The sequence below is a fragment of the Onychomys torridus genome, chromosome 12 (assembly GCF_903995425.1).
Source record: "Onychomys torridus chromosome 12, mOncTor1.1, whole genome shotgun sequence".
NCBI classification, from domain to species: Eukaryota; Metazoa; Chordata; class Mammalia; order Rodentia; family Cricetidae; genus Onychomys; species Onychomys torridus.
In genome coordinates, this window is record NC_050454.1 from 13,886,300 (window position 1) to 13,901,556 (window position 15,257).

The 15,257-nt window shown below is 42.1% G+C and overlaps 1 protein-coding gene across 4 annotated transcripts in view; it reads left to right on the plus strand.

Annotated features, from left to right (window-relative positions):
• Znf148 (zinc finger protein 148) overlaps positions 1-15,257 on the plus strand; it is a 117,492-nt gene that overhangs the window by 17,347 nt on the left and 84,888 nt on the right. For 2 of the 4 annotated variants that reach the window (XM_036203982.1, XM_036203981.1), the window contains exon 2: positions 6,627-6,787. The exons of the other annotated variants lie outside the window; for them this stretch is intronic. The gene's annotated coding sequence lies outside the window, so the exon portion shown is untranslated. The remainder of the gene's footprint in view (positions 1-6,626; positions 6,788-15,257) is intronic. 4 annotated transcript variants of the gene reach the window in all.

Sequence of the window (15,257 nt, forward strand, 5' to 3'; positions counted from 1 at the left end):
GGCCAAGGCCCCTTGGCGGCGGTCAAGGGAGCCTAGTGAGCCGGGAGGAGGAGCCTTTGTGTGGAGCGCGTGCGCCCGAGGCCTCTCGGCGCTGCTTCCGGATCGGATCGGCGGCGCTGGGCCGCTCTGCCAGTGTGCCTCGGTGCTGTGTCTGTGCCGGGGCCAGGGGCTGCTGCTGCTTCTCCTGCTGGCTGCACCGTGTTTACAGCTTTATGGTTTGTGGGAAGGTCAGGCTGGAACTCGGTCTACTAGACAACTTTAAAACTCTGTGTGTGCCGCAGTCCTTATGTTGGCCGTGCTAGTACAACCTGCATGGTTAGTGGTGAGAACGCTCCAGAGGCCTTTCCAGGATTAGGTAGGCTGTGGGGCAAACTTTTGCTCTCCAGACTGCTAAGTATTTTTTATAGTCAAAGAACGGCTGCTTGTGTAGCAGACCAAAGTTAGGAAATGCAAACTTCCTTCCCGCTTGCATTTGCCTTTTTATATATCATAATTATGACTTGTTCAGTTTCTCATATAGAACTTTGAAAAAGACTTACTAAATGTGTGGAGAGCAATGATAAAAGTACCACATGTTTGTGAAATTTCAAAAGTGTTGAATGTTACCATAAATAAGTTAAACAGAATTTTAGAGCTAATACATCTAAAAATATGTTTGCAATTGTCTTTTAGGTGTCTAAGGCAGTCCTGGGTTTTTCTGCCGTTTCTGGATAGTATTATCAGCATGGTCTGAGTGTAGAATCTCAATCTGAGGGAGTACTTTGTTGAGATTACCAGTGTGTTTTGCAGCTGGGAATAGACTCTGGGTCTCTTATTCCCAGTCTGGTGACCTATCCAAGAATAGACTAATGAAACTGGCTATTTGTCTGTTTGGAGTGAAATGTGGCCGAGTTGGTTTTATAGTAAGCATTGAAAAGCTAAGAAAATGAATGTGGCAATGTTTAATTTATTGTTGAAATGTGTAACCTTAAGTGTAATTTATTTGCATGGGTTTCTTTGGCCTTTAAAAACATAAAGGCCGTGACAATATTCCTCAGTGTGATTCCTTTTATGGGATTTGTGCTGCATTGCATTTGATTAAATGGGTCGATATAGATGCTTGTGGCATTTAACTCTGGGTGGCTGTGTTTTCCATGTGAATATTCTCAGTGGTCACAAGTAACTCAAATGCTTAGCCTTTTCAGAATGCCAGGGAGAAGAGGGCTTGTTTATCAGTTGTTTCAGTTTTAAACCTGGTCTGGCCATAGCACAGGCCTGTGAGGCTTGAGGCAGAAGGATTACCACTTCCAGGTGAGTCTGGACTACATAGCCAGACTGTCTCGCAATAAAAATGAAAATAAAGCTTTTGGCCAGGCACTCGGGAGGCAGAGGCAGGAGGATCTCTGTGAGTTCAAGGCCAGCTTGGTCTACAGAGTGAGTTCCAGGACAGGCTCCAAAGCTGTAGAGGGAAACCCTGGTTCAGAAAACCAAACAAAAACAAATGAACAAAAATAGAAAACCTTTGAACTTCTTTATTGAGGATGCTTAACAAGGTACAGATAGAAATATTTATGACTGTCTCTCACAGCTTTTAAGAATAATTAAAAGATTTTTAGTTAAATTTTAATGTGTATGGATGTTTTGCTTGAATGCATGTATGTGTACCACATGTGTGCAGTGTCTCCAGAGGCCAGAGACGGTGCCATGTCAGACCCTGTGGAACTGGAGTTACACCAATTGTGAGCTGTCGAGTGGGCGCTGGGAATTGAACCTGGATCCTTTGGTAGAGGGGTAACTGCTTTTGACTGTGAAACTATCTCTCTAGTCTCTCTCCCACAGTTTGTATGCTGTTATTTTCATTTCCACATTGACCATACACTAGTATTTGGTTAATGGTCTCTTTTAGTTTTTTCAGACCTGGGGATGGAACCCAGGAGGGCCTTGTGCTTGCTAGGCAAGCACTCTACCACTGAGCTAAACCCCCAACCCTGCTTTTTTAGTTTTTTGAGACAGGGTTTCTCTGGGTATCCCTGGCTGTCCTAGGACTCACTCTGTAGAGCAGACTGGCCTCCAACTCAGAGATCTACCTGCCTCTGCCTCTCTGGTGCTGGAACTAAAAGTGTGCGCCACTGTGCTTGGGTGCTGTTTTTAATGAACCTCGTACAGAACTAGTAGTTGTAATTAGGCGTCATTCTCTTTCCACCTGTGTCTCAAAAGAGAAAGAGCCACCTTCTTTCCCATCTTCAAAAGGCCTTGGAACATTCATATTTCATCTCAAACCAGAAATGATTTTGGCAATATGGGCAGGTTTTTTTCTCGTCTTGCTGGGAGATTCTTCTAATTTTGGTGGATAGATGTTAAATATGCTACAGTGTACATGACAACCTTTATAAGAAGTAAATGGTTGAGAAATTATGAGCTAATATTGAGAGTAACCTTCCATCCAAATGTGTGTCTATGAAAGGTACTTACAGTGTGACTACTTGTCATTATCATAGGCATGGCTGATCCTTCCCCAAAGAAGTTCTTGTGATCAAAGGTACAGGGTATTAGAACACAAGATTTTGGAGCTGAAAATGTAATCAGTGTCACTTCTTTGGGTTGTAGATGATGAAATATTGGGACTTACCCAAGGTCTCATAGAGAATGCAGAGCTTGCCTTTTGTTATTTTATATATATAGTTTAGTTTTAACTAACTTACTTTATTGAAATTTAATTTTTTTTTTTTTTTTCTTTTTGAGACAGGGTTCCTCTGTGTAGTTTTGGTGCCTATCCTGGATCTGGCTCTGTAGACCAGGCTGGCCTTGAACTCACAGAGATCCACCTGGCTCTGCCTCCCGAGTGCTGGGATTAAAGGTGTGCACCACCATTGCACGGCCCCGAAATTACTTTTAATCATTACTAAGGGAAAGAGTATTACCTTGACGTAATTAAAGTAATCAAATTAAAAAATTAAGCACTTGCATGACAAGAAGTATTCTTTTTCAGTATCCATTGAATTATTGCTACTTTTTCATATGCATGTACATTTGTTGGACTTTTCAGCAAATTATAATCATTGTGCAGTTTTTAATATTTCCTTTTAATATTTTGTGTGTTTGCACACATTTGCATGTGGTGGTGCCTTTCTTGAATGTTCTCCCTTATTTATTTATTTATTTATTTATTTATTTATTTATTTATTTATTTAGGTTTTTTCAAGACAGGGTTTCTCTGTGTAGCCTTGCTATTTTCCTGGAACTCACTCTGTAGACCAGGCTGGCCTCGAGCTCACAGAGATCCGCTTGCCTCTGCCTCCCGAGTGCTGGGATTAAAGGCATGAGCCATTACTGCCCGGCCTCCCTTATTTTTTGAGGCAAGGTCTTTCATTGAATTTGGTTAAGTTGACTGGCAGTGACCTCTAGGATCTGCCTTCCCAGCACCGGTGATACAAATGTGCACTATTGCACCTGGGTGCCGGGGACCCAAACTCAGGTCCTCATGTTTACATAGCAAGTATGTTATTTGCAGAGCTATCTTCGAGTCTTCTCCTTAATAGCTACTTTTAGAAAATGTTCAAAAAGTTAAAAAGACTATACACAATTTTAAAACAAGATCACTTAATGTTAATTTTAACTTAGGTAAAAATTTCTCCCTTCCCTCTCTCTGTGCCCTCTTCTCCCTCCCTCCCTCCCTCCCTCCCTTCCTCCCTCCCTTCCTCCCTCCCTTCCTCCCTCTCTACCTCCCTTCCTCTCTCCCATCCTTCTTCCCTCCCTCCCTTCCTCTCTCCCTTCCTCCCTCCCTCCCTCCCTCCCTCCCTCCCTCCCTTCCTTTTTGTTGGCTTTCACTTAAAGCAGGTCTCTAGCTTCTAGGCCCAGGCAAGCCTGGCTGCCTCCCTCCACCCTTCTGAGCAGCTGGGATTACAGGTACATGCTGACATACTACCTTTAGGAGACAAAACTCCCAACATGCGGCTAGAGTTATTAAAACATCTTTGAGCATATCTATTGTTTTCTGTTTTCTGAGGATCACTGTAACATCGACTGGTGTGTTACTGTAAATCTTCTCTAGCAGGGTTAATTTTAGAAACTTTTTTTTGGAATCTTCAGGAACATAGTTGTGTAGAACATAAATTGGATATTGGTTAACTCTTTTCATATTATGTAACCAGTGTGCCTTTAGGGAGGAATTGTCAGGGTTCTCTTCACGTTCAACAAGACACAAAGGAAGAGAAGGGAAAAATACAAGACATTAATTGAACTTAATCTGTTAAAGTCGTTCTGTGTTATTTTATGTTAAAATGAAATAATTATTGTGTAAGTGTACATGATGTGTGTGGGTGAGGGCAGGTGACAGCTCTGTGGAGCCAGTTCTCAAATGGTTTCTAGGGATTGAGCTAAGGTTGTCAAGATTTACAGTAAGTGCCTTTACCCACTGAGCCAGCCCAAAAATCATCACATAGGAACACATTTATTTTACAGAATTGAAATGCATGTTAGAAAAAGGAAAAATGAGAAACTTTTCAGTTGATATTTTGTTTTTGAAGATGGAATGACCTTCTTACATTTTTATTAGTGTTTTATTATAGACACATTTAAGTAGAGGAAAGCAAAGTCTAGGAATTCCATAGTTAGCAATTGTTGGCCATTCTTGTTTCATTTAGACTTCTACCTTTCCTGTTTTCTACCATCTTTTTAGTTCTTTAAAGATTTCATCTGTTTACTTGTGTGTGTCTGCATCTATCTTGTGAATGATGTGCATATGAATATATGGACACATGTGCTTGTACATGAGCAGAGGCTGGAGGAGTATGTCAGACCCCTTGGAGCTGGGGTTAATAGGCATGTTTTGTAGGTGCTGGGATCTGAACTCCAGTCTTTTTTTTTTTTTTTAAAGATTTATTTATTTATTATGTTCTGTCTGTTATTTATACAATGTTCTGTCTGCACATATCCCTGCAGGCCAGAAGAGGGCACCAGATTTCATTACAGATTGTTGTGAGCCACCATATGGTTGCTGGGAGTTGAACTTAGGACCTTTGGAAGAGCAAGCAGTGCTCTTAACCTCTGAGCCACCTCTCCAGCCCCTGAACTCCAGTCTTAATGATTGTGCTTCAGACACTTAACTGCTGATCCATCTCCCTATTTCTCTTCTCAGTACTTTGTTTATTTTCTTGTTTATTGTGTGTATGCTTGAGTGCACACCCCTGTGCCCTGATTTACCTGTTGAGGTCAAAGGACAGCTTATAGGAGTACCATGTGGGTCCCAAGGATCAAACTCTCAGGTCTGTTAAAAAAAAAAAAAAAGCCAGTGAAAACTTGCTTTTACTTGCCAAGTACCTTTACTTGCCAAGCCTGCTGGTCCCACAGCTCTTGTTATTTTTAGGATAACTTTATTTTGAAAAATTATAGGAAGTGACAAAATTAGTGTAGAAGGCTGTGTAACTGGGTGTGGTAGTCCACCTTTATCCCAGCACTCAGGAGGCAGAAGTACACATCTCTGTGAGCTTGAGACCAACCTGGTCTACATAGCAATTTCATGCCAGACCCTGTCTCAGAAGAAAAAAAAAAAAAGAAAGAAAAAAGAAAAATGCTAGAGACTTGCTTTGGCAGGGGGATGTGTGAAGTCCGTAGTGGTGGTGGTGGGGTGGGGGAGGGAGGAGATGGATTTGAGGGTGAATCAGGATGGCTGCCAGCAGTATTTAATTGAAGAGACTACACTTTTTATACTGTGTAGCTGCACATAAGATTAAATGGGAGACAAGGGGCATCCGAGCTGGAGTGTGGCTTGAGATCGGGGTTGAAGAAACTAGCTTTGACCTTGACAGTAGGCACCAGTCATATGTTAATGAAAGGGCCATAAGTTCCTCTTGCTAGAGATAAGAATGACTGCTTTAGCAAGCAGGAACTGTCCTCAAGCCCCAAGGAATAGAGACTCTTACCCAGATGCCTGACCTTGGGAAAGAGACTTCTCCGGAGCAGGCACTATACTGCAGTTGCCTTATTATTACTGGCTTTACTGTATGGGCCTGTCCCTCATATGCTCCCCAAAGGGAAGGGCCTGATGTCGTACTCTTTTCTCGTTCTACCACACCATTCGGATTTCTCTGTGTTTATTAACTGAACTCTTGCCTTAATGGCCTCAGCTCTGGATCTGAACTGTAGGCATTTCATCCTTGGGGTCAGGTGTGTCCAGGAAATCTCTACCATTCCTGTTCCTGGTATAATTAGGAGGGCATAATGGGATTCCTGAGTGGTGGGGATTTTTTTTTTCCCCAAAGAATTATTTTGTTTAGAGAGCCAACCATTCTACACATTTTCATCCTTTATCAAAATCCACACAAAATTTCCCAAAGGGAAAGGCATTAATAGTGAGAATCATTAAAAATAAAAGTAAAAAGATGCTGGAGAAGTGTGGTATGCAATGTCGAAATGCTGGAACTTTGTCAAGCAGCAATGGCTGCCATTTGGTCCATGCCAGAAAAAAAATAAAATAAAAAAGAATGCTGTGCTTTCTTCATCCAGACATCTTATAATAAGTCACTAAACCCAGAAAATTGACATGCTACTCTATGGTTAGTAAGACTACTAAATGTACAGTTTCTACAATTCTTAGACCTACACTAATAGTGAATATATAATTTTGTGCCACTTTTTTTCTCATGTAGACATTTATATAGCTACTACATGAAGATACAAACTTGAGTTATCACAAAGGCCACCCCTCTTGCCGCACCCTGTGACAGTCCCGTTACAGCGTTGCTCTCTGACTCCTGGCAGCCTGTTCCCTAGCTCTGTGGTTTTGCCATTTCCAGAATGGTATGTAGTGGTAAGTTAAGATACTTTGTTTAACCTTTCACCTTTTGGGCTTGTTGAGTGCAGTGCATGTGCATGTGTGTACGTGCGTGCGGAGCCCAGAGGAGGACTAACGCTCTTGCTCCTCTGCCTGTTTCGGTGAGACGGGGGCTCTTGCCGAACCTGGAGCTAGACTGGTGGCCAGCAGTCCTTTCTCCACCCCTCCCAGTGCTGGGATTACAGGCACACCTGGCTTTTATGTGAGTTCTGGAGACTTGAACTCGGGTCTTTGTGCTTACAGAGCCAGTGCTCTTATCTGCTGAGCTATCCCTCTATCTCTGAGGGATGTTCAGTTTTCTATTGCAAACCTAGGGCTAGCGAACATTGGTACAGGAAATGAGGATTAAGTTTTTCTTTTTTTTCCTTACATATCCAAGGGAAAGATTGCCGAGTTGTATGCTGTGTGTGTTTAGTACTTCTGTGATGGCTGACGGTTTTGAGATTGCCGAGTTGTGTGCTGTGTGTGTGTTTAGTACTTCTGTGATGGCTGACGGTTTTGGACATCCTTCCATGTTTTTATTCTGCTCACACTTTTTTGGTGAAATGCTTTGATATCTTTTGTTCAGTCAGAATAATTTGCTTACTTACTGTTGAGTTTTGAGAGTTCTTCCCCCTTCCTCCTCCTTTCCCTTCCCCCTCCCCCAAGACAGGGTTTTTCTGTGTCGCCTTGGCTGTCCTGGAACCCTCCTATAGACTAGGCTGACCTCGAACTCAAAGATCCTCCTGCCTCTGCCTTCCACGTGCTGGGATTAAAGGCTTGCATCACTACTTGTCCATTTAAGACTTTTGTTAGATGTGTTTTGCAAATATTTTCTTTGAGTTTATAAGCAGAAGAGATTGCTTTTTAAAATAATCTTAGAGACCTTATCATAATACAGTTCCCACTTTGATAAGGTCTGACTTATTTTCATCCATGCAGCATAGCATGCCTCTGGTGCCAAGTTCAAGAGCCCCTTGCCTCAATTCCAAGGTTTTCCCCATCATCGTCTGTGAGCTCTGTAGTTCTGTGTTTGAGTTTGAGATGTGGCTGTATGCTTGGCGGTTGCTTTGTCTGCCCTCTGGGTGCCCTTGTCCCAGCACTGTTCCTTAGTTACAACGACCATCCTTTCTTGTTGGACTCTTCTGCCTCCTTCCCATAACCAGCTGAACATGTATTTCCTGCTTTGGCGCTCTGATTTGTTCGCTGGTCTCCGTGTCGTGGGTGTCTTTCAGGGTCTACTTGCCTGAGCCATAGCTGTGTGGTTTTAGAAGGCAGATTGCTTCCTCCACTTTAGCCTTGGCAAGATCATTGCAGCTTTGTGGCGCCTTTGCCTTTTCATACATAGACTCTCAGTAATATCTGTGAAAACTGCCTTGCCATGCGCTTGATAGGAATTCAGTAAGCCTGTGGTTCAGCTTGGGATACATCGCTTTATTATGTAGACTTTCAATCAGTGACCAGTGATTCCTGTTTATTAATGGGTTAGTAGTAGCCTGATGAACATACTACATTTTGTCTATTAACTGATCAGCATTTGGGTTGTTTAGACTTTTTAGGTATTATGAATAATTCTATTTTCATTATATGTGTCTATATTTTTAAAGAGTTATTTTTTCTCTTTGTGTATGCTGTATGTTGACATTTGCATGTTAGTGGGCATATAGGTATATTGATATCTGGAATCTTTCTAATCACTCTTCTGCCTTAATATTTGAGGCAAGTTCTCTTAGTCAAACTCAGAGCTCATAGCTAGCTTGCCCTAGGACTCTGGTTTTTGAGGCTGAAATTACATGTGAGCTGCTATGCCCACTTACCACTCATTTGCTTATCTGTGTGGGTTCTGGGGATCTGAACTCTGTAAGCACTTTGACCACAGAGTTCCCCAGACCACCTCCTGACCCATCCCACCTTTTGTTTGTTTGTTTGTTTTGTTTTGTTTTTGCGAGACAGGATTTTTCTGTGTAGCTTTGGAACCTATCCTGGAACTCACTTTGTAGACTAGGGTGGCCTCGAACTCACAGAGAGTGCTAGGATTAAAGGCCTGTGCCACCACCACCCAGCCTGTTCGTTTTTTTTTGAGACAGATTATCACTATGTAGGCCTGACTGTTTTGGCTATGTAGTCCACGCTGGACTTGAACTCATAGAGATCCACCTCCTTCTTCTGGGATTAAAAGTGTGCACCCGCACACTCTGCTTAAAAGAGCCTTTTTCAAAAAAAAAATTAAATGGCGGCTAGACAGGTTCTCTACAACTGAGCTCCATCTTTAGTTCCTGGTTTGGTGTAAGCCTTTGCCTTCAGTTTTCTTGTATATATGTAGCAGTAGAGTTGCAGAGTATTGCAGCATCTCAGTATTGAATCAGGTAAGAACCTGCAGCCTTTTCCAAAGTGGCTTTACTATTTTACATCTCCATCAGCATGTATGAACTCTTCAATTTTCCCACATCTTGCCAATATCACCTGAGCGCTCCCTCCCCCAAAGTACCCCTTGCTTCTAATTTAGGGTATTTTAACCCCAACTTCCCTAGTGCTGGGGTGAAAGGGATGTATCACTATGCCAGGCTGGTAACAGCCTTTTTGAGTGCAGCATTCTTTGTGGGCGTGAAGTATTATTTAATGATATGGTATTGTGAAATGTGTCTTTGGGCTTTATCCATTTCGTGGCATGTAACTCATAAAATGCTTGGAATTGCTAATGAGTTTTCTTTTGTCTTTATTGAGTGTAGCTATGCTTGTAACCCCCTAGCTAGCTTTAGGATGGGGACTGGTCACAGGAAAGAACTAGGTATGATTTGTGTATTCCAAGGAGGACAAGAACAAAGGTTGAAAAGATTATCATTGGACAGTAGTATAATAATTTATGCTTACTCAGTGAGACCTCATTTTGAACCCCGAAGAATTGAGTTTGGGGAGCTTCTAGATAGCTCAGCTTGTGGAGCATGTTGTGCTTGAGAGGGTGTGGAAGCAAGGCCATTCTTCCCATGGTCCTTGTGCATGTGTATCTCATCTGATGTTTATTGGTATCTTTTGCATATCCTTTGTAGTGGGCCAGTAATTGTGTTTTCCTGTGTTCCTTGAGAAGCTCAAGCAAATTAATTGGACCAAACAACGTGAGGTTCATGGGAACCCTGATTTATAGCAGGCTTCTCATAAACATTAAGTCCACCAACCTGAGGGTGCATCATTGACATTTTAAGGTAAACAGCTTATCTCCAGATTGAGTTGATCTAAGGTTGTGTAACACCATGACTGAAAACAGCTTGGGAGGGAAGGACTTACTTTATCTCCCAACTCTCAGGCCACGCCCTATCAATGAGGGGACGGGGGGGGGGGGGGGGGGCGCAGGAACTCAAGGCAGGACTGTGGAGCAGGAACTGAAGCCGAGGCCATGGAGGAAGGAGTGCTGTTTACTGGCTTCCTGTTCATGCTCAGCCTGCTTTCTGCTCAGCCTGCTTTCTTACACAATCTTGGACCAACTGCCAAGGAGGGAAGCCTCCCACATCAGTCATTAATCAAGACAGTACCCTATAGACTTGCCTATATACAGGCCAATCTTAGGGAGGCATTTTCTCAATTAAGATTCCCTTTTCCCGGATATGTTTAAGTTTGTGTCAGGTTGACAAAAACCAGCCAGCCCAGATGCCCAGCTAGTGTCTGCTGTGGAATTCGGAGAAATCCCTCCCATACTTCTTGGTGACAGAAAGTCAGAATCTTTGTATGTTCTGGATATTGTGACATGGTTTGTACATACTTCTCTGTGTAAGGGTTGTCTTCACTTTGTTGATGGTGTTTTTGAAGTCTAACACAAGATTTTTGGTTTTAAAAATACGCAGTATGAGATCAACGTTCTCCAGATTTTGTTTAGAGCATGAAATGAACTCGAAGCAGTGTTGTAAAGCAGAGCCCAGACACTTTTCACTTTTGCATCACTGCAATTCTAGACCATGCAGTCTAACTCTTCCCTTTTACGCCCTCAGCCCTGGTGGCCTGCGTGCACTCTGCCTCACTTCCACCGGGGTTGCTTTAGATTCCTCGTGGTGGAGTCATACACTAGCTGACCTTCTGTGGCTGGCTTATTTTCTGTATCATTTTGTTCTCAAGGCTTGGGCACATTGATTACCCCTTTTAAAGTGCTGAATATTTCATTGTATGTTTATGCAACACTGTTTCTATTTTAACATGACATTATTTATCTTATATGTGTGCACACATGTGCTATGCCCGTGCATGGAGGTCAGAAAAACTTGTAGGAATGACACTGAAGTTGTCAGGCTTGGTGGCTGTGCCTTTACCTGCTGTCCCGTTTGAGGACAGCTATTACCGTTCATATTTTCCTTATTTATTATCTGTAGGGGTTCATTGGGTTTGTTTCCACACTTTAGTTATTGTGAACAGTGTTTAAATTCCTCCTTGGGAAGGATTTCAGTTCTTTTGGATAAATACTCTCAGGCAGGTTTACTGAAGTAGGATTTGTCTTTGAGGAGCCTGTAAACCTTCCACAATGCTTTATCATTTTGTGTTCCCGTTAGCAGCGCCCAAGGTTTTCAAGCTTTTCGTATTCTCTCAACATTTATTTTACCTTCTTGATCATGGCCATCCTAATAGGTATGGGGTAATGGTTAGGTTTTTGTTTTTTTTTTTTTTTAGGTTTTCTTAGTAATTATGGTTGTCAAGTGTCTTTTCATGGTTTTATTTTAAAAGGATTTATTTTTATTTTCTGTGTATGTGTGTGCATATACCTATGAGGGCCAGGAGAGAGAGTTGGATTCCCTGGAGCTGGAGTTAGCACTGACAGTTGTGAGCTGCCCAGTGTGGGTGCAGGAAGCCACAGCAAGCGCTGCTAAGGGCTAAGCCATCTCACCAGCTCCTCTTAGGGTGCCCCCCACCCCTCACACCCCAAGGTAAAGCGTTGCTTTGTGTAGCCTTGGCTGTCCCGGAGCTAGCTCTGTAGACCAGAGAGCCACCTGCCTCTGCCTCCTGACGTCTGGGATTAATCACTACTGTTTTTATGTGTTTGTTTGTAAACCAGGTATTGATTTGTGGGAGTGTTGTGGGAATTTCTTCCGTAGGTTGGATGTTCCCCTCATTGGATGCAGTTTGCACATCTTTGACTGCATTCCATAGGGTACCTTTCACCTGATTGTTTTCTTTGCTCAGTAGAATCCTTTCAATTTGATGTAGTTTCACTTGTCTAGTTTTTGCTTTTGTTGCACTTTTTGGGGGCTCATGTTCAAGAAACCATCATTGAATCTTTCCTTTTTTCCCCCCAGGAGATTGATGGCTTCAGTGTACGCCTCTGAGAGGTGAGGTAGTGGCAGGCATTCTGGAGGTTGAATCTAGAGTCTTGCCATGATAAGCATGTGCTGTATCCCCAAGCTGCAGGGCTTTGTGTATTAGTTGCATTGAATCTGTAGATGAGTTGGTAAAATATTCATCTAACAGTACTAAAGTTTCTGATCTGTAAATACCAGATGCCTGTATTGATCGTTCGTAATTCCTTTCAGTCATGTTTTGTAATTTTCAGTTAAAGTATCTGTTTTGTTAATTTTGTAAGTAGGTGCTTTGTATACTTTTGGTGGTACATTAGTGACTTTTCATTTGAGATGTAGTTTCACTATGTAGTTCAGGCCGGCCTGTAACTTATTAATACAGGCTAGCCTTGAACTTTTGAGTCCTCTTGCCTCAGCTCCTGAGTACTAGGGTTCCAAGCATGTGCCTGATTTATATGCCATTCTTTTGCCCCCCCTCCCTTGGTGGTTCCATGGTGTTGCACAAGTCTTGTACCACTGAGCTCCATCCTTAGCCAATACAGACATATAACAGGGTTGTTTGTTTGTTGTTGTTGAGATAGGGTCCCAAGCTGTCCTTGAGTTTATTCTGTGTCCAGGAATGATCTCAAACTTGATTATCTTGCCTCTTCCCCCCAAGTGAAAGGATTACAGGCATGCACCACTATGCTCAGTGTGGTGCTAGAGAACAAACCCAGGGCTTTGTTCATACAAGGCAAGGACTCTACCGTCTGAGCTGTTCCCAGCTAGATTCTTGTGGTTTTTGTTGCATCACGCAACATTGTTGAATTCATCAGTCCTAATTTTTTTTAGTGGGTTCTTTAGGCATGTCTGTTTTCTATGCCACCTGTAGCTATTTACTTCCTTTACAGTATTAATGCCTTTTACTTAATTTTCTTAATTATTCTATAACATCACTTTCTAGAAGTAGCAAGAGTAGACATGCTCGTCTTATTTCTGATCTTAGAGAACAGCGTTTACTATTTTAACATTAATTATGATGTGGCTTTTGGATAGACAGTGTTTATTTGATTGTAGCAATTTGATCAGTCTGTTCTCTTTCTAGTTTGTGTGTGTGCTTGTGTGCATGTGCACACACACAAAGGTGCTGAATTTTACTAAGAATTTTTCCATGTTTCTTGAGATGATTTGTTCAAAGTAATGGTTTGACTTTTAGTTCTTCATTGTTTTGATGTGACATATGTTTTAGTTTTCTTCTGCTGTAATAAAACATCATGACCAAAAGTAACTCGGAGAGAAAGGGTTTATTTTATCTTGTAACTCTCAGGTTGCTCCATCACAGGGAAGCCAGGGTAGGGAGTCTAGGCAGGGACCTACTGAAGCAGAAGCCTTGGAGGAGTGCTGCTTATTGTCTTGCTCGATGGGCTTTATTAAACAACTCAGGACCACCTGCCCAGGGTGGCACCTTCTCCTGTGGACTGGGCCTGCACATCAGTCATTAAATAAGAAAATGTCTTATAGACTTTTGCCTACAGGCAGTTTAGATGGAGGCATTTTCTCAGTTGAGGGTCTTCTTCCCAAATATGTCTAGGTTTGTGTCATGTTGACAAGAAATAACCAGAACAGCATATTACATTGACTTTTAGAGTTAAATCAGCCTGGCATTTCTGAAATGACTTCTATTTGGCCATGGTTCATAATCCTTTTATGTGCTGGTGGCTTTGGTATGCTAATATTTTTTGGTGAGGATTTTTCCTCCATACTCACAGTGCTATGACTTGTCTTTTCATGTGGTATGTTTGTCTTGTTTTGGTTTCAATACTACATTTTTCATTTATTTATCTATTTATTTTTGAGAGAGGGTCTTTCTTTTTTTTTTTTGGTTTTTCAAGACAGGGTTTCTCTGTGTAGCTTTGCACCTTTCCTGGAACTCACTTGGTAGCCCAGGCTGGCCTTGAACTCACAGAGATCCGCCTTGCTCTGCCTCCTGAGTGCTGGGGTTAAAGGCGTGTGCCACCACTGCCCAGCGAGACAGGGTCTTTCAATGTAGCTCTGGCTGGCCTCGAACTCACTGAACATTCCTGTCACTGTTTTGGGAAAAATACGTTAACATTTGGTTTCAATTCTTCATTAACAACTAGGTAGAAATAACTAATGAATCCATCTTTGCCTAGAAAATTTTTGCAGGGAGAGACTTTTCAAGAGCCCAGTTTTCTTTAATGGTTATAGAACTATATATCATTACTTTTTTCTTTTTCTTTTTTGGTTTTTCAAGACAGTATTACTTTCTTCTTGATTGAGTTTTGGTAGCAGTTCTCAGCACTTTTTTTTTTTTTTTTAACTTTTTTGTTGTTGTTTTTCCGAGACAGGGTTTCTCTGTGTAGCTTTTGCGCCTTTCCTAGAACTCACTCTGTAGCCCAGGCTGGCCTTGAACTCACAGAGATCTGCCTGTCTCTGCCTCCCGAGTGCTGGGATTAAAGGTGTGTGCCACCCCCCCCCCCCCCCCCCCGGCAGTTCTCAACACTTTTAAGAGTGTAACACTGTTTGCAACCTTCCCTTTTTAACTCAGGTTCTATATTGATAAAGTCATTTTATTCTTGATATTGCTTGTGAGCCTCCTGTTTTGTTAGTTTGTTAGAGGTGTGTGTGGTGGGGGTGGTGCTAAACAGGGTTAGAGGTAGCCCAGGCTAACCTCAAACTTCTTTTGGGCCTTATGGCCTTTGGGTCTTGAATTTGCTATGTAGCTGAGGATGGCAAACTTTTGATCCTCCTGCCTCCATTTCTGAAGTGCTGGGATTACAGGTGTGTGCTCACATCTGGTTTATGTGATGCTGAGGATAGAATATTGGGCTTTGTACATGCTAGGTAAGCACTCTTCTTTTGAGCTGTATCCTTAGCCAGGTTTATAAAGTTTTATTTAAATTTTCTCTCTTTCCTATCTCATTGATTTCTGCTCTACTTGTTTAAAGTTCACTTTGCATTTTCACAGTTTGCATGAGTGTGAATGCACATGTGCATATATATTCCTTTGCATGTGTGTGCAGTACCAGAGGTCACCGTTGGGTATTATTTTCATTTGCTCTCTATCTTATTCTAAAATCTTTGATACATTTTTTTTCCAAGATTTATTTTGTTATTTTAAGTTGTGTGTATGCATGTGTGTCTTTGTGAGGGTATGTACACATGAGTGCAGATGCCTAGGAAGGCCTAGACAC